General features: G+C 35.7%; 1 protein-coding gene across 3 annotated transcripts in view; it reads left to right on the plus strand.

The window, feature by feature from the left end:
* The window catches only part of LOC136847327 (uncharacterized), a 173,410-nt gene that overhangs the window by 59,395 nt on the left and 88,342 nt on the right, over positions 1–25,673 (plus strand). The window lies entirely within an intron of this gene.

Consider the following 25,673-nt stretch of genomic DNA (forward strand, 5'->3'; position numbering starts at 1 on the left):
GAGAGAGAGTCTCCTTTCATAACGGAAACCATGTTATAGGCTCGACGGAAACTTGAATATTTCATGTCACCAGAGTATCGGTGCCGGAATATTGATGTGTTGATTATTATTGTGTTTGGCCTTTTCCGTTTTAATGATCCTAGTTAAATTGACTTTTGTATCTTTTATTTTGCAATGAAAAAGCTCAGTGTGAATATTGCATCGAAAAGTTTGTAGTGGCTGAGCATTATCTCTATCTCTCTCTCTCTCTCTCTCTCTCTCTCTCTCTCTCTCTCTCTCTCTCTCTCATACACACACCCGCTATGGATATCCAGACTGATAGGTCTGCTCTCTCTCTCTCTCTCTCTCTCTCTCTCTCTCTCTCTCTCTCTCTCTCTCTCTCTCTCTCTCTCGCTCTCAGTCAAAGTATCCAGACACGTTTGGACGTTACCTAAACTGATAGGTGTCTGATTCTCACATCTGTGTGTGTCAAAGTTCCAGACACTTTTGGACGCAAACTGATAGGTGTCTGATTCTCACATCTGTGTGTGGGGGAGTTGCACACGCAAGCGAAAGCGCAAGCACGCACTCACGCACGCACGCAGTCAAAAGCTTTTATAAAAGCTGGTAGGGGGAGGTTGGCTGGGGGCGGGGGCTGGGGGGAGAAGGCCTTGCTTAATCCCGCTAATGGTAGTGATACCTTTTGTAGCCCGAAGTTACAGCAGCAAAGCAGACGGTTTGTGTGGGCGTACGAGGGCGTGCCGGAGGAAAGGGAGGGGGGGCGGGGGTATTGATCCGTCTGTCCACGCGTAAGGAAGCTCAAAGTGTGTGTGTGTTGGTGTGTGTGTGTGTTTTTTTTTGCGTGTTTCTGTGTTTTAGTAGGTTCTTCAATGTGCCTTCAAGACGGACTATCAACTGTACTTAGTTTGTGTAAACTTCTGTGTGTATGTGTGTGTGTTTGCTTGTGTATGTGTTTGTGAATGTAGTTGTGTGTGTTTGTGTTTGTGTTTGTACGTGTTTTAATGGGTTCTGTAATGTGCCTTCAAGAGAAACAGTGGACTGTACTTTGCTCGATGTTGGATCCTATGTGTGTTTGTGTGTTTTGGGGATGGGTATCTACTGTATATCTGCAAAGCTTACCGCCTTTCAATTCTCATCCGTTTCTGTCGTTTCAATCAAACTTTGCTGTCCAACTTCTTCAGCTTTTCCTTCCTCCGATTTCCAACTGATAACGAATACACTTCGGGGATCCTTTAATAATTCAACTAAAGTAACTGTTTATATCTTTTCTGTGTAAAGCCCCAAGGGTCAGGTCCTACCCTCTCGACTCTCTCGTATATGACCGTCGTTTTTTAGACATTACGGGCACGGTATACGCGATCACAGTCATCGAAGTTGATGCCCTTTTGTTTTGTCTAGGTCGTCTCAGGTCGCGTGGCGCATAGGCCTACCCGATAGGATTTTGTTTTTTCTAGTTAGTTCAGTGACAGCCGAAGCGCGCCTTGCGCGAGAAACTCCACTTATGAAATGTATAGTTCGAATCTTAGGAAAATTACAAATTACTTTTACAATTTGTTATTTTGTAATAGATTACAGTGAGTTGTGTAATTTCGACGAAGCATCTGATAGCTTCAGGGTAAAATTCAATTTTTGCAATGCTTTCTATTGTTATTTCTTTGTTTATTCCTTTCAGTGCTTTTTTGGCATCAGGTTGTGTTGTCGTTTTTATTAATTTTATTATCTCTGTAGTTTATATAAACGTTTTATAGAAATATTTAATTTTAAAAGAACGGGCTTAATATTTCTTTCATATTGTACTTCTTTCAGTAATGCCTTTTTTTTTTATTAAAGAAAAAATCCGCGTGATAGAAGCTGTAGGAGTATCGGCGGGTGTTGCTTCTTTGAATCATAATACAGAGAGAGAGAGAGAGAGAGAGAGAGAGAGAACACGGTCGTAATGGCAGGAAGTTTTTTTGTGTTCGTCGTTGGAGCAGGGTCCTTCTTATGAATGTTTTAAATTTATACATCGTTATATATATATATATATATAGGGTGATATATATATATATAATATTTATAATATATATAATATATATATATATATATATATATATATATATATATATATATATATATATAATATTTATAATATATGTTTTATATTTATATATATATATATATTTATATATATATATATATATATATATATATATATATATATATATATATATATATATATATATATATATACAAGTCTAAAAGAAGTGGAACCTTTCACGATTACTGTAAATCCCGACTCTGGAATACTGAGTGAAAAAAGAAATCATCAACACACAATCAGTGGAACAGAAATAAAGACATATAAATACTAGGTGGAAAGCAAGGGTCCCTAAAAGAAGTTGTGAGAGCTAAAGGGCAAGCTAACTACTTGCATACCAGCGAGTTTTCCCCAACTTCCCGACTCAGCAATGACCCAATAGCGAATTATCCCTTCAGTCATTATGAAATTTCACGTACTCTAAATTTCTCTCGTCTCTCTCTCTCAGGTCTCTCTCTCTCTCTGAGAGCAACTGCACCTCTACCTCTCTCTCAGCGAGTTTCTCTCTCTGACTCAATAGACAACATTTCATTCTCCCTCTGAGTGAATAAGATAGAAATCATAACACACAATCACGTGTCAAAATCTTTTGTATTATTATTATGGGCCATACAAGTTATTATTGCATTATTACCTTAACTACTTGCATTATTATTATTATTTCATTATTATTTCAGTAGATGAACTTATTCACATGGAACAAGCACACTGGGTACAAGTCCAAAGTGGCCACTGACTTGAAATTCTTTAAGCTTCCAAATTTCTGTTCCACACGTGAATGTTGGTTTCAACCTCCTACTGGCAGACCCCACACTGCAGCAGTAACTGATCATGATACAGTGCCAGTGAAGGGATTTTTTCATCGCAGGTTCCAACTTTTAGAGGGCAGACGAGTCAGAAATTTATTTCGTTCCACACGATTGTGTGTTGATGAACCCGCGACGGAGTTGGGGAAATGTGAGTGTCATACCACGACACTAACCACTATACCAGCGGACCAGTAGTTTGGTTTCTATATATATATATATATATATATATATATATATATATATATATATATATATATATATATATATATATATATATATATATATATATATGGATTTCACGATGTAAATGCGTCACGATTACAAAAAGATCAGAGTTCTTTGTTATGGATACAGAGTTCGATATATATAAATAAGTTCCTCTTCTTTGCGTCCCTCCTCATCCTCTCATATCAAAATCTTTTGTATTATTATTATTATTATTATTATTATTATTATTATTATTTTATTATTATTATTATATTATTCTAGATGATGGACGTCAGGGCCACTGACTTCCTTCAGGACGCAGACCCCACACTGCAGCAGTAACTGATCATGATACAGTGCCAGTGATTTTTTCATCGCCCAGGGGCAGACGCGAACCCTCGACATGTGAGTGTCATACCACGACACTAACCACTATACCATCGGACCAGTAGTTCGGTTCATTCTTTGTTATCGTTAGTTCCTCTCTTCCTTGCGTCCCTCCTCATCCTTCCTTTGTCTGATGGACGTCGTCTTCCTTAAAGGCAGTATTTGGCTTCCTTTCCTTCTTTCTCCTTTTGCCTTCGGGCCTGGGCCATTTGGTTTGTCTTGCCTTACCCATCCGATTTCGCTCTTCAGATAAAGACAGGATAGTTATTCGTTTATTCTGTGCTTGCAGTGAGTTTCTGTACTCTGCCCTAAAATGGAAGGCTGCAGTATCTGCAAAAATACAAAACTGGGAAAAATGGTAGATACTGCAGTTTTCCCCTGCCTTACTACTGATGGTGCAGATACTGCAAATGGGATCCCCTAAATACTCGTGGAATGCGTCGAAGAATCATTCTGGAAGTGCAGTAACTTGTGTATTAGTGTTTCACGAGCCCAGTGGGTGGCATAGGCGTATCTCAATTTCGAAAATTTTGCATATTCTGCAGTTTTCCGTTTTAGGGCAGTATTGTTCTTCGTAGGCCTCTTGTGGCAAGGTTGTAATTCTTTAATTATTTTATAGATAAATGAATTAATTTATTTTAAGTCTTTGTCTTAACGTTCGCTGTAGGGGAGTCGTGCCGTCAGAGCGCCTCGCGCGGTGAACTGCAGGCATTACTTAAGGTTCCTTCCAACGTCCCTTCGGCCCCGAGCTGCAACCCCTTTCATTCATTTTACTGTAACTCCGTTCATATTGTCTTTCTTCCATCTTACTTTCCTCCACCCTCTCCCAACAATTGTTTCATAATGCGGCTGCGAGGCTTTCCACCTGTTACACCTCTAAAACCTTTTTACTCTCAGTTTCCCCTTCCGCGCTGAATAACCTCACAAGTCCCAGCGCATGGTCTTTCGCCTAGATTTTATATTCCAATTCCAGTTCCAGTTCCTCCGAAAAGTCAATTTTCCAATTGATTAATCAACTTATTTAATTATTTTAAGGATGGGTTGTACTCAGTAGCCCAATTTGATCAAGGTTCTCTGAATCACCCTCTCTTAGTCAATTCTTCTCACGTCTGTAGTTCGGTGGAATTCATTTTCATAATTTTCCCGTCCAAGTATGTGGAATCATACTTCGCCGAAAGCCTGCTGCATTACTCATGCTGGATATTTTGTACTTAACATCAGCAGTATCTATTTATTTTAAGTTCCGTGCAACGTAGTTTTATAACACAAGGATCGTGGTTTACAACTGATAAGATATATTATTATTTTACCACGTATACTATATATCCTTCTCGTGGTCAGCTCAGCTACTTTGACCTCGTGCTGATACTCCGGATGCGGATTCGAATCCTGCCACGGACATCAGAATGACTTCGTATTCCTTCATTTGGATCTAAGGCTTTGTAGTGACGAGCGTGTCCAAAAAGTGTGAAGAATTCGAGAAGTTAAGAGGGGACATTGTGGTTATTACAATCTTGTATCTGGTAAAGTCATTCTGTATATACATACTTTTATATATTATATATATGTACATATATATATATATATATATATATATATATATATATATATATATATATATATATATATATATATATTATATGTGTATGTATATAGATAGAAAAGATAGGTAGATAGATAGAATGATATATTATAGGTATCTGTGTATCTATTATATATATATAATTTGTATTGAATTGAATATAACTAATTACACATCATCATTGTCCAAATATATATATATATATATATATATATATATATATATATATATATATATGTGTGTGTGTGTGTGTGTGTGTATAGATTATATATATTATTTATATATAGATTTATATATATATATATATATATATATATATATATATATATATATATATATATATATAAATTTGTATTGACTTGAAGCATAACTGTCTACACTCACATCATCACCGTTTAAGTAAGAACAAGTTTTCAGTTAACGCGGATACAGACCTAATTCGTAAGAGGACAGTCATCGTTTGGTAAGTGATCTAAAGATAAAAAAAAAAATCAAAGCACTCGAGTTTTCATAATAACTCTCCAACGCGTCACATAGAAACTGTATTCAAGATGAAGAGATAAACAGATCTTATCATATGGTACAGACAGTTATCTTTCAGTAAGTGATTATATTTCCTAAGGGGACTTTCTACCTCATGCACATATCTCATGTAGTGTTACTACTTTCTACCTCATACGCCTATCTCATGTAGTGTTACCACTTTCTACCTCATACACCTATCTCATGTGGTGTTACTACTTTCTACCTCATATGTCTATCTCATATAGTGTTACCACATTCTGCCTCATACACCTATCTCATGTAGTGTTACCACTTTCTACCTCATACACCTATCTCATGTAGTGTTACTACTTTCAACCTCATACACCTATCTCATGTAGTGTTACCACTTTCTACCTCATACACCTATCTCATGTAGTGTTACTACTTTCTACCTCATATACCTATCTCATGTAGTGTTACTACTTTCTACCTCATACACCTATCTCATGTAGTGTTACTACTTTCTACCGGATACGCCTATCTCATATAGTGTTGCCACTTTCTACCTCATACACCTAACTCATGTAGTGTTACTACTTTCTACCTCATACACCTATCTCATGTAGTGTTACTACTTTCTACCTCACACACCTATCTCATGTAATGTTACTACTTTCTACCTCATACACCTATCTCATGTGGTGTTACTACTTTCTACCTGATACGCCTATCTCATATAGTGTTACCACTTTCTGCCTCATACACCTATCTCATGTAGTGTTACCACTTTCTACCTCATACACCTGTCTCATGTAGTGTTACTACTTTCTACTTCATACACCTATCTCATGTAGTGTTACTACTTTCTTCCTCATACACCTATCTCATGTAGTGCTACTACTTTCTACCTCATACACCTATCTCATGTAGTGTTACTACTTTGTACCTCATAACCTATCTCATGTAGTGTTGCCACTTTCTACCTCATACACCTATCTCATGTAGTGTTGCCATTTTCTGCCTCATATACCTATCTCATGTAGTGTTGCCACTTTCTATCTCATACATCTGTCTCATGTAGTGTTACACCTTCAGAGTCGTCCCAGCCTGGTGAGGACAGTTGAAAGGACAATAAGATTCAAGTGCTTGACTCGATACCTGTGCGGAATATGCGATGCCCTTGCAACTGATTTTTTATGAGAGATGATTCACGTCATATGTATTTATTTATCGGTTCAGCTTGCGTCGTCAGGTTTTTATTCATGTGATGCAGTTTTAGTTTCATTTCTGAATAATTAAAGTGTTTTGTATTCACATCATACGCCTTGCATGATTTAATTTATCTTTGCATCTGGTATTATTATTATTATTATTATTATTATTATTATTATTATTATTATTATTATTATTATTATTATTATTCATAAGATGAACTCTATCCATATGGAACAGGCCTATAGGGGCCTTGGACTTGAAATTCGAGCTTCCAAAGAATATGGTGTTCAATTTGTACACAGTATTCAGTTAATTTATACATCTATACCTCCATTTTAAGTACAAGAGCAAAACATACACCACCGATTTATAGATTATGACTCAAAACCAAAATTCACCTGGTTAGCAATGAATATCACACACATCTTTTTTCCAGTGAACAAACACACATCTTTTTTCAATGAACGTCACACACATCTGTACGCGAACAGCCAATGAACGCTTAGGACAGGTGTCACAGGTAAACGTGACGCGATGAACAGGTTGAGGAAACGAGTTGCGTTTCCATTTTGTCGCAACGCTTATAAGTCGCAGTGAAGTCACGTATTCGTGGCCCTCGGTAATTATAAGTTGCTGAGATCACATTATATCGTCCGCATTCGCGAGCTGTGGATTTAAGAGGTTTAGTTTAGCCAGGTTGTCAGAAAGTGACTGTGATGTACAGACCAGTGGCGAGAGAGACGGTGGCCCTGGGTAGTGACAGGTCTCGAGGCTGCTGTTACACACACAGTAAATGAATAAATGTGTACACATAACATTTCTGTTACGTTTTCCTGACGTGCTTGTCTGTGCTTCTTTGTAAAAACTACTTACTAAACAACAAAAGTTTGTCCATTTAAAAGTACAAATAAAGACAGCGCCTTGTAAAATGACGCTTGACTTACAAACAAAAGTATGGGAAGTCTTTTACAAACAAAAGTATGGGAAGTCTTTTACAAACAAAAGTATGGAAATCACTTAAAAACAAAAGTACAGCAAGTCTTTTACAAACAAAAGTATGGAAATCAATTGCAAACAGAAGTATAGTAAATCTTTTACAAACAAAAGTATGGAAATCACTTACAAACAAAAATATGGAAATCACTTACAAACAAAAGTATGGTCACTCACTAGCAAAAGTATGATGAGTCACTTATAAACAAAAGTATTGTAAGTCACAAACAAAATATTGTAAGTCACTTACAAACGCAATATAGTAAGTCGCTTACAAACAAAAGCATGGTGAGTCATGCTTCGAATAATTCATTTGCTTTCCTATTATTTACAGTAATTACATGAATAAACTCATAAGTAATTTGGTGAAAGGCGAATCTTACAGGCATTGTAAAATATATATATATATATATATATATATATATATATATATATATATATATATATATATATATATATATATATATATATATATATATATCAGAATGATGATGATAATGATGATTACAGTAATACATTTGTGAAATTACAATACAAAAATATAAAAGAAAAAGAACCACTTATTATAAAGCCTTATCTGACCTGATACGTTCATTTCAGTATCAACAACAACAGTAATATCGTTAAAATATATATATATATATATATATATATATATATATATATATATATATATATATATATATATATATATATATATATATATATATATATATATATATATATATATATATATATATATATATTTAACGATATTACTGTTGTTGTTGATACTGAAATGAACGTATCAGGTCAGATAAGGCTTTATAATAAATGGTTATTTTTCTTTTATATTTTTGTATTGTAATTTCACAAATGTATTACTGTAATCATCATTATCATCATCATTCTGATATATTTTGGGAGGCCCACTTTTTGGCCATCATCTTTATAATCATTGCAGATCGAGTTTATGGATATAAACAAGAGGTCATTATCATCATCATCATCATCCTGATATATTATAACAGGCCCACATTTTGGCCATCATCATTGTAATTATTGTAGGTCGAGTTTATTGATATAAGCAAGAGTTATCTGAATCATATCTTGCTGTTATTTATGCTAATGGGAAATATAAAAATTCGATGATATTGTAAAATAATAATAATTAATAAAATAATAATAATAATAATAATAATAATAATAATAATAATAATAATATAATAATAATAGATTTTGATATAGGGTGTGAAATTAATTTTGTGAAATAATAATAATAACAATAATAATAATAATAATAATAATAATAATAATAATAATAATAATAATAATAATGATAGATTTTGGTATAGAGTGTGAAATTAATTTTGTGAAATAATAATAATAATAATAATAATAATAATAATAATAATAATAATAATAATAATAATAATAATAGATTTTGATATAGAGCGTGAAATTAAAGTTACCTTTAAATATAGCATGAAAACAGGGGAAAGTATATAGGCTATATATTGTGTAGAACCTGCACTTACAGGTATTTTATGCCTGTTACAGTCGATTTTAATTTCTTGTTCCCGTGATGAAAAGTTGGCTTACTTTAACCCGAAATGACAATTACTTTGATTTACACATGGAGAATATATATATTATGACGAAAAATGATAGAAATCGCTTATTTTTGGAGCAGAGAATAGGTACGGTTTGAATATGCGTTCATTTTTGTGAATTAAAACCGTCGGCTGTTAGCAGGTAGCCTTGTATATATCTGGATGAGATGCAGTATACGATTAGTTGTATGTTCGTTTACTGTTTTGAAATGAAGGCAGTGATTTGCTGTCTTAAATAACGGCTAATATTTTATGCGGCGATGTAAAGTGCGTATATCGCAGAAGTTTTTAAATTGATCTTTTATTTAGATTCGCTCCCGTAATGATTTTTCGTTCTGGAATGGGGAGTCCAGAGAATGCATTTATTTATTTATAGATTTATTTATATGAGTATTTTCTTTTTTATTTTTAGAATTCCCTCTTCAACTTTTGATATTCTCATTAAATTGTTGCGTGGGGAGTTTCGCTGGCTGATATTCAATTAAACTTGTGTATGAATACTTTGTACCTTTATTACAAGTCATTTGTTTGGTAGTAAGTTGTTATGTGGTGGTTTTACTTCTTGTATGATTAAATAGCTCACTCATAAGCTTAGATATATTAGGGTACGCCTAGTTTCCCAATTCGATTTTGTTACGAGGCAACTTTTAAAACTATTAAGATCTTTTCCTCATAGTTCTTAGTGATTGGTTATTTGAATGTTTTCTATTTTGAATGTTTTCTATTCTTGCTCTTGATTTTAAAAAAATTGTGTACACAAATGCAGTAGATTTTATTGTTTTAGAAATATGCTCGGAAGATAAAGATGTTCATTTTCCATTGTTCAGGAGAACCGCTTGTCACTGAAGCCCTAGTCATAATCTATAGGTCGCATATAATTTATATATATAATTATTGTATTCCTGCCTTTGCCTTCATGGTCAGGGCTTGCTCTTCCTTCCTCTTACCTTCCCTTCCTCCCTTCCTTCCTTATTTCCTTCATTTTCCTTCTTCCACGATTTTTGATATGACAAGTTTGTTGTGCTCAATCTCATGTACAACACTAACAGTAGAACACAAATGACTCATAGGAAGTGACAGAAGGTATATAAAATTTTGAGGCATTTGCAAAATCAGGATGACATTTTTTATCTTTAAAAAATACATTAAGGTCTAATAAATGGCCGAGTAACATTGAAAAGAGGAATATTGAGTTTGTTTTCTGAAGTGGGCTGTTTTGTTACACTCTTTAGTGTGATGGCATAACTTGTGGCCATCAGGCGTGTTAGGTTGCCTGCATCATTTTACTATAGAATTTCTGTCATTTGTTACTTCCTGCAGGTACGTATCCCCCGGACGTGTTCAAAACGCATAACTCTATCCTTCCTTCCTTGGTTGCTAAGGTACTGAACGCCAAATAGCCCCTATACACCCCAAAGAATCGTTTCGGTTACTTCCGTAGCTCTGTTTCATTTTTGTAAGTTACTCTTCCTCTGGCCTATTACCTGATCTCGTATCATTCGTATTCCTCATCGAGCCACCTCTCTCTCTCTCTCTCTCTCTCTCTCTCTCTCTCTCTCTCTCTCTCTCTCTCTCTCTCTCTCTCTCTCGGCTTCAGCGGAGGCGAACTTTATGGTCAGGCACAACTCGCGCGCCATAATAGTTTACTACGAGCAGCCATCTGCGCGGGCATTCTTACTGCGCAGGTCTGTTTGCGAATGTCCCCGTTGTTCTTTTTGGGGGTTTTACGTCGTTCCGTCGGTTAGGGAAGGATTCTGGGATCCGTTGTCCCCCGCGCATGAGGTTGTAGGGATCTAAGGTAACTTGAACAGAGAAAATGCCACCGTTTGGGCGGTTGGTTTTTGGGATTGTCACTGTGGCTTTCTGGGAAACAGCCTTACAGTGTTACCAAGTTGCTTACTTAGAAAATCATTTACTTAGTACAATTTTGTTGTATAGCTAGGCTAGAAAATCTCTTATCTTAGTACAGCATTTAATTTTTGTATAGTTTGGGTTAGTGATGAGGCTACCTGTTTAGAAGAGTTATTTGAACAAGGCCTCTCTCTCTCTCTCTCTCTCCTGTTTGGTTAAGTGGTTAGTGATGAGCTGTTATTTGAACGAATTTGGAAATGGGAATCTCTCTCTCTCTCTCTCTCTCTCTCTCTCTCTCTCTCTCTCTCTCTCTCTCTCTCTCTCTCTCTGTCAGAATGTACGACAGTGGCAGTTCAATGGACATTTCCTAACTAGGAGCCACTAGAAGAAAAGAAAAACTAGCTTAGCCTATAACGAGTATCCCTCCTTGGAAGGAGATGGCGGGGTGGGGGGAGTGAGGTAGAGGAGATTAACCCTACGTGGTACCCCAACTAATACATCAATATATGATTATAACTATTGGGAGCAGGGTGGCCATTAAATGTTAAATTGCACTCTTGGCACTCGTCAGTATAGGTCACGATCTAGAAAAGGTCTTTTGTTAACAAGTTATTTTTGTTGTTCTTTGTTAACAAGTTATAGTTGTTCTTTGTTATGTGAAGATATATTTGTCTGTTCTTTGTCGAGTGCCAAGGAACAGGAACAGAAACACAGGCAGGCGAATTTCTCTAATTTATTGATTGGAAGATTTCCCACACATCTGCATTGTCACGGGAATCAAGCTACCTCCTGTCAGTTCTCCAGTTCACCCGGGGTTTTGAGTCAGCTGGGGAATGACTTGGCTCTTGGGGGGTCAGAAACTGTCGAATTTTCGTCTGTTGGTTTTAGTCTTCATGTCAGACGGGATTGACTTCAACGTGTGATGTTTCATGAGTGGTATGAGGTCATTTCCGTATCACGAAAATCTTCAGGTTGTTTAGTTTGAAAGTGTTGATACGGGAGTTGTTTTTTCGTCATAATGTATTGTGTCTTGGACACTGTTTTCAGGTTGCCAGCTAACGTAGTCATTTGTAATGTAGGTTTTCATGTTTATTCTTGTGTCGAGTGTTTGCAAGCCTTTTTCTGAGGGGGAACCGCGTTACAATGTTGACATTTGACTATTGTCCTGTTGTCCCAAAAGATTCATTATAACCTTGTGACTTTCTGGCACTGATTTGTAATAGATGCTTTCATGTTTTTTTAATCAAGTTTTTGCAAGCTTCAAAATGTAGCCATTCAACCATTCGTTGTTATCCTGAAAGGTACAGTATCACTTTACGACTATCTGGAAGCAGTTTTGAGACATTAGCACGTATTTCAGTAAACCTATAAACTATAACTGCCAAATAGAAAAGGACCCGCTTGATGGACCAAATGAGGACCAATTTTGGCAACTCCAAAAAGCAATGACGTATGAAAAATCACTGGCTCTGTATCATGATCAGTTACTGCTGCAGTGTGGGGTCTCGGTGGGAGGTTGAAACCAACCATTTTTAGAAGCTTGAATTTCAAGTCAGTGGCCCCTTTGGTGTGCTTGTTCCATTTGAATAGGTTTCGTCTACTGAAATAATAATAATAATAATAATAATAATAATAATAATAATAATAATAATAATAATAATAATAAATACTCATAGTAGCATGAGTCTTAAAATGGAAAAGCAAATCCACAGTTATGTATATGTACATATAACTGTGGACTTGCTTCTCTATTAATAATAATAATAATAATAATAATAATAATAATAATAATAATAATAATAATAATATGAAGATGAAGATTGGGAATTGAAAATCGAGAGGAAAATACCACAGAAAATCACGTTAATCAAAAATTTATAAACTATTAATGCCAGAAAAAACGGGGCCCGCTTGATGGACCGAATAAGGACCAATTTCGGACCCTCCCAAAACAGTCAGGTATAAAAATGAAGGACGAAAGCTGTAAAACGAGAAGGAGAAACGACGGAAGATCACGTTATTCGATCGACTTAGAAATTATAACTGCCGAGTAAAAAGAGACCATCTTTCCCGTAGGGAGGATAATGCCGTCATTGCACCTCACGTGGTGCACTGTAGGCGTTACTTAAGGGTCTTTGCAGCGTCCCTTCGGTCCCTAGCTGCAACCACTTTCATTCCTTTTACTGTACCTTCGTTCGTATTCTCTTTCTTCCATCTGACGTTCTACCCACTAACAGTTGTTTCATAGTGCAACTGCGAGGTTTTCCTCCTGTTACACCTTTCAAACTTTCTTACTGTTAGTTTCCTTTCAGCACTGAATGGCCTCATACGTCCCAGCCTTTGGCCTTTGACCTAAATTCTATATTCTATTCTATTCTCAAAGAGACCATCTTGATGGACCAAGTAAGGACCGATTGTGGTCCTCCAAAAAAATAATGCATTGCATTTTTACCCTAATGCTATTCTTCTTGCATTTTAATACATTTTTATCTAGTTAGTAATGTATTAATTTACTTTTTCTTTTTAACAAGTGAGACCTCTTTTTTAATAATTGAGATCTCCTTTTCTTACATCCTAATGAGCACCTTTATTCTTTGAGCACCATATTCTTTGGAAGCTTGAATTTCAAGTCAATGGCCCCTTTGGTGGGCTTGTTCCATTTGAATAGGGTTCATCTCTTAATAGTAATAATAATAATAATAATAATAATAATAATAATAATAATAAGAAGAAGAAGAAGAGAAGAAGAATGATCAAAACTGAGAGAAACGAGAGGAAGAAGAGGAAGAATAAGAAGAAGAAGAAGAATGATTAAAACTGAGAAAAACGAGAGGAAGAAGAAGAAGAAGAAAATAAGAAAAAAAAGAGAGAAGAAAAAAGAAAAGAAAAAGGAAGAAGAAGAAGAAAAAGAAGAGGAGGAAGAAGAAGAAGAAAAAGAGGAGGAGGAAGAAGGAGAAGAAAACTGAACTGAAAAGAAACGAGAGGAAGAAGAAGAAGAAAAAGAAGAGGAGGAAGAAGAAGAAAAAGAAGAGGAGGAAGAAGAAGAAAACTGAACTGAAAAAAAAAAAAAAAAAATGCGAGGACGGGACATGACGGTCACGCATCGCAGGAGCCAGTATTTATACCGAGTGAATCAACCGCCTAAAACTGTATAAATGCAGAGCTGGACTCGGAGACCACTTGACGAATCCTTTTTAAGAGATAATGAAGTGGGAGGCTCTCAAGGAAATGGGCGGGCCGTTGTCTACAACCAGTATGGACTTCTCCCTCGGCAGGTGAACGGCGTTTTCATCCCACAGTTCACGACATGTTGTACCTCGTTGGTCTCTGCTGCAAATACCAAATACTCGTCAGGGTTGTCTTGAGTTTAGTTTGGGTGTCTCGTCCTTTTTTTTTTTTTTTTTTTTTTTTTTTTTTTTTTTTGCTCTGTCCTACGATGTTATATAGTTTGTTTTTGAGTTTTATTCAGTCCTCAGATGTTAATATATATATATATATATATATATATATATATATATATATATATATATATATATATATATATATATATATATATATATATATATATATATATATATATATATATATATATATAGGTTATTCAGTATAAAACACTATATTTTTTTTTCTATTTTGAGGTTTATTCAGTCCTAAAATGATAATATAATGATATATATTTTATATTTATTTTTATTCTGTCCTAAAATGACATATACTTTTTTATTATGAAGTTTATTCAGTCCTAAAATTGAAAATATAGTGATATTTTTTTTTTTGATTTTTATTCAGTCCTAAAATGACAATATGTGGTTTTTTTTATTTTGATTTTTATTTAGTCCTAAAATATATAATATAGTTTATTTTTATTTTTGTTTTTTTATTTTGAGGTATATTCAGTCCTAAAATGACAATATAGTGATTTTTTTTTAGGTTTATTCAGTCCTAAAATTTATATAGTCCTAAAATGATAATATAGTGTTTTTCTTTTATTTCGAGGTTTATTCTGTTATAAAATGACAATAGTGATTTTCTCTTTCATTTTGAGGATTATTCAGTCCCAAAATAATGACAGTATATATAGAAAGTGGTAGCCTTTTGTGTTTTAGGAAATACAAGTCAGCCTTTGACATGAATGCGTAGATATTTTAAATTTCAGGATGATTCATCTCTTGAGACAATGTTTATATGATGAAAATTATCGTCTTTATTGGAGCTTATTGTTGTATAGGGACAAGATATCTGTTAATTCAATCAAACTAAACGGACCTTGATATCTTTGATGTCAGAAATGGTGAGATTTCACCTCGCATGTTTCATACACCAAATATTTTCGACAAGAACGCCATGCACAGCTTTTATTCTTATCTGATAAAGCATGCATGTGTACGGTGTTCGGCAGATTTGAGTCCTTGCACTTTTTTTTTTACCTTGCTTTCTTCTGTGTTCCCGCCCATACCGAAAATCTGTTTAACGTATGCCATGTATAAGGTTTATTGGTGGCATTCAACAATTTCAATAACGTCGTAACTTCTCTACTACTTCATATTTTTTACTCCATTTTCTGCTGAAAGGCTAACCCCGTAGAGGGGTAGTGCCGTCGTTGCACCTCATGCGGCGCACTGCAGGCATTACATAAGGTTCTTTGCAGCGTGCCTTCGGCTCCGAGCTGCAACCCCATTCGTTCCTTTTACTGTACCTCCTTTCGTATTCTCTTTCTTCCATCTTACTTTCCACCCTCATAACAATTGATTCTTAGTGCAGCTGCGAGGTTTTCCTCCTGTTACACCTTTCAAACCTTTTACTGTCAGTCTCTGTCTCAGCACTGAATGACCCCGTTAGCCTAAATTCTATATTCAGTTCAATTCAATACAGAAAGGCTAAGCCATGTGGGTGTAGAAAAGGAAGTGGGTTTGGGGATCAGATGTGACTTATGAATTGGTTATAATGAAGGCGGAAGGTCAAGGGGAAATAGCTGTATGTGGGATACGTGGACGCAGATGTAGGTGCAAAGATGCAGGATAAGAAAATGAGTCTTAAAGGGAGTGTGGAATGGCTGGTGTTTGCAGGTGATAGATTGATAGTTAGGAATATTGAAGAGGATCTGCTGCAGAAACTAGAGAAGCTTAAAAGAGGTTACATGAGGAGAGAAAGTTGAGGTGTATATTTGAATATTAGTAAGGTGATGAGGGTGAATGGGTTATTATTATTATTATTATTATTATTATTATTATTATTATTATTATTATTGAGAAGATTATTATTATTATTCATATGGAATATACCCACAGGGGACATTCGCCATTGACCTGAAATTCACGCTTCCAAAGAATATTATGGTGTTCATTAGGAAGAGGTAAGAGGAGGTAAAGGAAAATACAGAAAGAAATGTCACTTATTAAAAAAAAGAAAATAGAACTTAATAAAATAATAAATTGATAAAAATGTATAAAAATGCCAGGAGAATAGCATTAGGGTAGTAATGCATTGCATCTTCGCTTGAAATTTTGAAGTTCCGATTGTACGACATCCTCAGGGAGATAAAAGTTAAGCATACCTTAGTTTTACCAGACCACTGAGCTGATTAACAGCTCTCCTAGGGCTGGCCCGAAGGATTAGACTTATTTAACGTGGCTAAGAACCAGTTGGTTACTCAGCAACGGGACCTACAGCTTATTGTGGAATCCGAACCACATTATAGCAAGAAATGAATTTCTGTCACCAGAAATAAATTCCTCTAACTCTTCATTAGCCGGGCGGAGAGGCGAACTCGGCCCTAGCGAGTTGCCAGGCCACAACTCTAGCTACTCGCCCAACAAAGAGCTTAGATGGAGCAGTGATTGCTAATATGAGCGATGGATGAAAGGAAGCATTAATTCATTAGGTTGTTGTAAGTATGTATAAAGAATGATGTAGGTTGAGAGAAAAGGTGAGTCACATAGCAAGAAAGGTCGGAGGGTATATGCAGACAGTTGAGAAGAGACTTTTAAAGTCTGTGGAAGCTAAGGTTGGAATAGATGAAGTAATCGTTGAGCCAACTTTCCTTTATGGAAGTGGAGTATGGGTGTTGAATGCGAATTAAAAAATTTGAAGCTGTTGAGATCATTGATTTTGCCGTGTACGTTGTTTTGTAGGATTTAAAAGGGTGAGAAATACGGAGACAGGAGTGATGAAAAGATTAAGAGTATGACATAGAAAGGATCAGAGTTCTTTAAATTGGCTCAGTCATGTTGAAGGAGTAAGAGGACGCTAGTTTGGTGAAAAGAGTTACATTTGGTAAGAAGATAAAAAAAAAAAAATTATATCACTGATAAGTGAAGACAATCTCGTTATGCAACCCAGAAAAAAAATAGGTAGTTAATCTTCTTAGCAACCATCTCAAGTACCCCAGGGGGGGGGGCGAGTCAAAGAGGCCTATGTCCCTGAGACGTAAATAGACATCCTGCCCCCTCCCCTCCCCCTCCCAAAAATGGAATCGATATTGGTCCATCGACAGGAACATTAGTAAATATTGACCCCTGACATCGAGAGAAGCCGTAATTCCTGCGATGTGGAGGAGAGCTGGGGAGTAGGTCAACGAGCTTTGTTGCAGCAGAGTTGGTACTGTAATTCGTGGGTTCATTTCTGTGCTAAAAAAAAAAAAAGTGCGTTTTTCAGTGTTTTTGGAATAAATTGCAGTGGTGTTGGGATGTAGGTGAGTGTGAGTTTTTTTTTTTTTTTAATTTTTGTGAGTTTTTTCCCAAAAAGTAGACATGGTTCATGGTTGCAGTGTTAGGCATCTTTTTACGAATTTATTATTATTATTATTATTATTATTATTATTATTATTATTATTATTATTATTATTGTTATTATTATTATTTAGGTCAGTTCTCATTAACACGTGCAATGTTATCAGTTTGCATATGATAATATTGCAAGCGTTAATGAGAACTGACCTAAATGTCAGTATTCAAGGCAATTAGTTATGGAGAATTTGATAGTTGATCAAACGATTGAACACAAAATATGAATTACTAAAGTTTTGAAAGCAGCCGTAAGGCCTAGCCCGCTAAATAGACACTCGATTGATAAAAATATGCAGCAGATATTGAATTAAAGAAGAAAGAATATTACCCCGGTACTTACATCAGGCAATACATACATATTCCTCTGTGTAACCATATGTGTATATTGTAAATATACACAATTGGCAAAGGTTGGTTTTGTAGACCTCAGTGTGACGTTTGCTAAATAAGGTCAGTGAATATCTGTTTACTTGGTATAAATAAATGCTGCTGCTAATTCCCACTGACAGTGCTTATCGACAGGTAATATATAGATGTATGGCTGATGGCTAGGTAATTTGTCAATATACAACTGTGTCCAAATAGTTAGCTAGAAATAGTAAACAGTAAATAAGAGGTGCATGATTAGTCTTTATTTTGACATCCGTAACAAAATACCAGCCATTAGCGGTTGATTATGGGAATTAGAGGTCGGAATTTTTAGAGTCTGGGAATTAATTTGGGAATTAGAACTTAGAAATTAGTTTGGGAATTAGGATTTGGGAAGAGTTCGGGAATTAGAGTCAGGGAATTAGTTTGGGAATTAGAGTCAGGGAATTAGTTTGGGAATTATTGCAGAAATAGAATTTGGGAAGTAGAGTTCGGGTATTAGAATTTGGGAATTAGCTTTATGGAGTTAGTCTGGGAATTAGAGTTTGGAACAGAGGAGGGGTGGGAATGGGGGGGAGGGGATCCGTTCTGACAACATTGTTAGTCTTCTTTGTAAACGCGCCTCTTCCGTACTAATGCTCTTTGTAGATTTGTAGATCTCAGCAGGCGAGAGAGAGAGAGAGAGAGAGAGAGAGAGAGAGAGAGAGAGAGAGAGAGAGAGAGACTCAATGAAACATAGATCTAGTAGGTGGTATACATCTGATATATGTTGAGAGAGAGAGAGAGAGAGAGAGAGAGAGAGAGAGAGAGAGATTCTCTTTAATACCAAATTCTACAAATCTTTCATCGTATGTAGAAACGGTTTTTGTTATTTTGTACTCTTGTTCTAGAAACTATACATTATAATGAAACTATATAGAGTCACTATGCAATATTTTAAGTTAGATTATAGTAGTAATGTTGCTATAAGATAAAACTTTTTACTGGGTATCTGACTGAGTACTCTGTTGGTACCCTGGGCGGTGAATACGTCAGCGTAAGTGCCATTGAGAATGACAGAATTGACCAATGAATGCGTGCTGATTCCTCTTATGGGGGTTTTTATTTTTTTATCCTTTATAATTCATTATTAAGAATTACCTTTGTAATACAGAATGTATAAGGTATTCGACGTTTTGCTTTTATAATGCCAAAATAATTTGTATATTGAAAAAATTTCGACTAAAATATTTTTTATCTGTTCCTTGCAGGTATGTCCAAGCTGATTGTATCCCACCACCAGAAAGGTAAATTCAGTAAATGTATGTTATCTCTCTCTCTCTCTCTCTCTCTCTCTCTCTCTCTCTCTCTCTCTCTCCACTTCTAAATTCAGTTAAATATATCTCTCTCTCTCTCTCTCTCTCTCTCTCTCTCTCTCTCTCTCTCTCTCTCTCTCTCATCTCAGGTAACGCATAATCTTTCTTGCTCACGTCCACTTTAGAGTATCCTTCTGCCGACGAACGCTTTCATATTCTTTCTCCAGTTACCGCAACTTCTCTTTACATTTCCAATACGCGTTGGGATCAACGCTTTCCATAAAAAAAAAAAATTATTGACCTTCGATGGGAAAATGGTATTATTTATGACCCAACGTTGTCACTGCTCGGTGTACCTTTGTATAGATGCCTCGTATATCTTGTTTGTTTTGGCAACGATGAAGCAGTTGCTGTCACCTAGGTAAAATTCCCCGTAGGGGGGTAGAGCCGTCAGTGCAACTCACGGGATGCACTGTAGGCATTATTAAAAGGTTCTTTGCAGCGTCCCTTCGGGCCCTAGCTGCAAACCCTTTCAGTCCTTTTACTGTACCTTCATTCATATTCTAACAGTTATTTCATAGTACAACTGCGAGGTTTTCCTCCTTTTACACCTTTCAAACCTACCTACTCTCAGTTTCCTTTCCAGCGCTGAATGACCTCATAGGTCCTAGTGCTTAGCATTTGGCCTAAATTCTATATTCACTGTATACCTTTGTATACATATCTCTGTATATCTTGTTTGTTTTGGCAACAATGAAGCAATTGCTATCATTTACGTAAAATGCGTTCAGTCGACTCTGCTGATAATCGCATTAGCCGCCTTTTGTTTGTATTGTGTGGAGATTACCCTTGTTTATCAGTTCTGTTTGTGGCACATCGAAGTGCTTTTTTTGTGTTTATTTTCTAATTGTTTTGTTTTTAAGCGTTCAGAGTTACCAGTGAAGGATATTCTTGATGTTCTTAATTCTCATCAGTCTTGCATGTTGGGAATTGCCTGTGTTTCGTAAACAAAGAACGTTTTTGACATATTCATATTTAGTGTTTATTTGGTTAAGTACTATTGAAAATTAGTTTTCTAAGTAACTTGAAGAAACAGGTGTTTATTTTAAGAAAAAAATTATAATAATAAGTATATGTTCAATCTCAGGAGAGTTTATTATTATTATTATTATTATTATTATTATTATTATTATTATTATTATTATTATTATTATTATAGGCAGTTATTGACGTCTTCTAGGGAAATATTATTATTATTATTATTATTATTATTATTATTATTTAAAGTTTGTTTATAAATACCTTGACAAAACAGATATCTTGCCTAAGAAGAGTAATAATAATAATAATAATAATAATAATAATAATAATAATATTATTATTATTATTATTATTATTATTATTATTATTATTTATTATTATTATTATTATTTAAAGTTTGTTTATAAATACCTTGACAAAACAGATATCTTGCCTAAGAAGAGTAATAATAATAATAATAATAATAATAATAATAATAATAATATTATTATTATTATTATTATTATTATTATTATTATTATTATTATTGTTACTCTTCTTAGGCTAGATATCTGTTTTGTCAAACTTTAAATTTATAAACAAAATAATTAATAAATAATAATAATAATAATAATAATAATAAACTCTCCTGAGATTGAACATATACTTATTATTATTATCATTATTATTTTCTTAAAATAAACACCTGTTTCTTCAAGTTACTTACAACACTAACTTTCAATACTCACCCGTAAACTTTCCTCTCAGAAAAACGTTACGCAGGACGAATTATTATATAACAATCGAAATTTGACTTTCTCCTCACCCATCATTACCACGTGACCTCACGTTCCTCACTACTCCTCATCCAACTTTTCCTTCTCATAAGAAAGATGTCTGTGGCAAAGGAAGGTTGCTTTGTTAGTCAGTCAGCCGCAAAGAACGCCTTCCACTCGCGTTACCTGGTGGGCGTTTGCTCACCTGCCGGAAGCGTTACGTCAAGATTTGGGGAAGGGGAGAGAGGGGGTGGGCGGTGGATGGGTGTGGGTGGGTATCTGCAAGCATATTTTACCTGTACGTTTGATGGTTCATGTATTTTTGTTTTGTTTGTCTATTCCCTGCGTTTATTTGTTTATTTATTGCTTGATTTAGAGTTACATTTCCCGATTTTTTTGCTTGTTGATTGCTTGATTTAGAGCTGTTTCTTAGTGCTATTCTTTAGCTATTTTCCAACTTGTTTGCTTGTTGATTGCTTGATTTAGGGTTATGTTTTCTGTTTTTTTCCTTGTTGATTGCTTGATTTAGAGCCGTTTCTTAGTGCTATTCTTTAGAGGTTTCCAACTAATATATATTCTGTTGTGAGCGTTGATAATTATATCGATAATTATCTCGTGAGCTTGTGGTTGGGAAATTGTAGTTCTCGGGACACCAAGATTTTCTTGAATATTTGTAAATATTTTTTTATTTGTAAAAATTTTTTTTGTTGGGAGGAAAGGCCGATGAGATGGTCAGGTTTTTTTTTTTTTTTTTTTTTATTTTTTTTTAATGAGGAAAGGCCATTGGGATGGTCACCCTTATATCGCTTTTGTAGCCCAGGCTCGAAGAAAACAATTGTATCATGTTTTCCCCGAATCCGTTACCCCATGAAATGACTAAATTTGTCCGTAACATTAGTGTGTCCAGATGCGTTCCAGAAAGCCTGATTCTAGGAGAATATAACTACGTAGGAAGCGGGCCCCCATGGTGGGGACCGGGGGCGGTAGTGCTGTCAGTTCACCTCTCACGGTCAACTGTAGGTATTACTTACGGTTCTTTGCAGTGTCCCATGAGCCCATAGCTGCAACCCCTTTCATTCCTTTTGTTATACCTCCGTTCATATTCCCTTTCTTCCGTCTCGCTTTGCACCCTTCTCTAACAATTGTTTCTTAGTGCAACTGCGAGGTTTTCTTCCTGTTACGCCTTTAATTCCTTTTTACCCTCAGTTTCCCTTTCACCGCTGAATGACCTCAGAGGTTCCAGCGCTTGGCCTTTGTCCTAAACTTGATATTCCACTCCATTCCAGGGGAAGCTGGAGACCCGCCTCTGAAGGGAAGGAAGATCAAAAGTTTCTTAGATGATTTTTAAAAAAAATATCTGAGATGACGAGATGACAGTCCCATAAGCCAGTCAAAAGTTTTTCTCTTTAGATATCTCTAGCAAGAAGCCTTTAGTATCGTGCAATTGATAGAATGTTTGTACCAGTTAGAGGGTCAATTCAGCTATAGGAAAACAGCAGTAGGCTTCAGGGCAGAATTAATTTGTACTGTGTTGAATTCCTTGCCAATCAATCTCTGTGAGAACTCGATATTTTACACTGTTGCGCGGGGGCTGTCAGTCAGGTCAAAGAATGCTATTGCTTTGAGAGAGAGAGAGAGAGAGAGAGAGAGAGAGAGAGAGAGAGAGAGAGAGAGAGAGAGATCCAGTCAACATATTCCTCATCAGATACTCAGAGACCTTACCTTACAGACCTTACAGCTCGTTCGGGTTGCCCCAGGTCCCTCAAGTGTGAGGCACCTCTGATGTCTACCAGGGAATTGCTAATGCATCTTCCGGTATATTTTGCATCTTCCAATCTTGGATGGTCTGGGATGCAGCTTAGATATTTGTCGAGCTTATTCTTAAACACATCTACGCTCACTCCTGATATGTTCCTCAGATGAGCTGGTAGCGCATTGAATAGACGCTGCGTTATCGATGCTGGTGCGTAGTTGATTAATGTCATGTGTGCTTTCCTTAGTTTTCCTGGTATAGTTTTGGGCACTATTAATCTACCTCTGCTTGCTCTTTCTGATATTTTTAGCTCCATGAGAGAGAGAGAGAGAGAGGGAGAGAGAGAGAGAGAGAGAGGGAGAGAGAGAGAGAGAGAGAGAGAGAGAGAGGTCCAGTGAACTTATTCTTCATCGAGAGAGAGAGAGAGAGAGAGAGAGAGAGAGAGAGAGAGAGAGAGAGAGAGAGAGAGAGAGCGTTTTGATCTTGTTAGAGACTCAGTCAGTGGCCTCATCGAACATTCCTGCTCATGGTGTGCTCTCATCATACATTTTATTTCCTAAATCGAAATTCCTCTCACTTCACTTGTCCTGGCTCCAGAGACATCGGTCATGGCACTGTTATCCAACAGTGATTAGAGTGGCACTGTCAGCAAGACTAAATAAAACTGTATAGCCCTGCCTTGGTTTTTATGTTGTCTCTTAGGCCTGTAGTTGTGGTTAGATCAGCCTCTGTGAGAGTCCCAACACAGAGAATGTGATCACTAAATTTCATGTAATTTAGAAAATAGCGAAAGTACCCAAATTCATTCAGTATTGAAAATGTAAAAATGAAAGTAACTGCCTCGTAAAATTGTAGTTTTAAAATAGTTACTGTTTTTGTGAAAAAGTGAATGAGGTAGTTTAAAGTTTATTCAATATAGAAAATATGAAATTGAAAGTCGCTGCCTTTTGCACCTACAATATCAAAGCAGTCACTATTTTTGTTCAAACGTCGATCAGGTAGAACAGAAATACAAAGAGCAACAGTTATGGTCCCTCGTAACTGGCCTCTACTATCTTCAACAACGTGGTCAGTCTTTGTATTCAAACTACTTTTTATTTTAGTTCAACCTTCGTTTGATGTTTTGTTTGAGCAGATCTAAACAGAACTATTGCGCCAACGAGCGTAGTGGCCGCTCGTGTGTTTTGTGTTTACTGGTTGATCGAATGAATGTTGTTGGCACTGCTCACGCCAGACATTGGCACCGTCTAGGAGAAAAAAAACTACGAAAACTCTCTCTATGTCATGGCTGTGTTTGGGGCGCGTGAGTGTTTGTGTGTGTTTGTGTCTCTCTGTCTCTCCCGTCTGGTCGTTAATTATCTTATTGAATTTATGTCTGCTTGATTTCATTCATGATTTTCTACTACTATGTGCCAGCTCTTCTATTGGTTAATAAGATTTGAGTAAGTCCTTCAAATGGAAATGTTATTGTCACTACAAGTTGCATGTTTTACACACACACACACACACACACACACACACACACGTAAAGATCGTGTATTTATTTCTGTGGTTATTAAGAAAAAATCTTGAAACATGTATTGTTAGATTTAAGAGTTACTGACAGATGAGGAAAAAATGGCTTGTACTTACATCATATTGTAGGAAGATTGGTATCTCTCTCTCTCTCTCTCTCTCTCTCTCTCTCTCTCTCTCTCTCTCTCTCTCTCTCTCTCTCTCTCTCTCTCTCTCTCTTTGCCACGCGTGTGTTGATGGCCTTTCATTCTGCATCTGTTGCAAAACGATTCGTCCAAAGACATGTTGGAGGCTCTCCAAGTACTTTGCTAGGTATCAAGACCTGTCTGTTGAGTGAAAGTAAAAACTGAGTTGTAAATCAATTATATAATAATATAATATATATATATATATATATATATATATATATATATATATATATATATATATATGTATATGTGTGTGTGTGTGTGTGTGTGTGTGTGTTTTATAACTTGATTATTTGCACAGTTGTATTGTGCATTCGTGCAAAGAATTAACAGGACCTCATTTAAACTGGATGGTATCGAACAGGGATTTTCTTAAAAAAAAAGTCACGAACTTTCAAGAACTATCTGCTCCCATCGTCCGGTAATATATATATATATATATATATATATATATATATATATATATATATATATATATATATATATATATATATATATATATATATTCGACTTCCACAGAAAACCTATGAAATGAAAATGCGAATGGGAAATGAAATGAACAGTTGATCCCTTCCCACGCCTGGCTTCTAACCAGGTCGAAGGGAGAATTGCGTTCAGCACTTAGACCAAACGACAGATAAACGGTACAGAGAGCATTACCTACAGTTTTGTAGAGTCTGTATTGTGATAGCTGTAGTTATGTAGTACTGTATCTCGGTACATGTTTTCTTGCACTCCTTAACATTTGTAGTTGATTGCTTACCCGCTTTAGT

Source organism: Macrobrachium rosenbergii, chromosome 16 (assembly GCF_040412425.1).
Source record: "Macrobrachium rosenbergii isolate ZJJX-2024 chromosome 16, ASM4041242v1, whole genome shotgun sequence".
Taxonomy (NCBI): Eukaryota; Metazoa; Arthropoda; class Malacostraca; order Decapoda; family Palaemonidae; genus Macrobrachium; species Macrobrachium rosenbergii.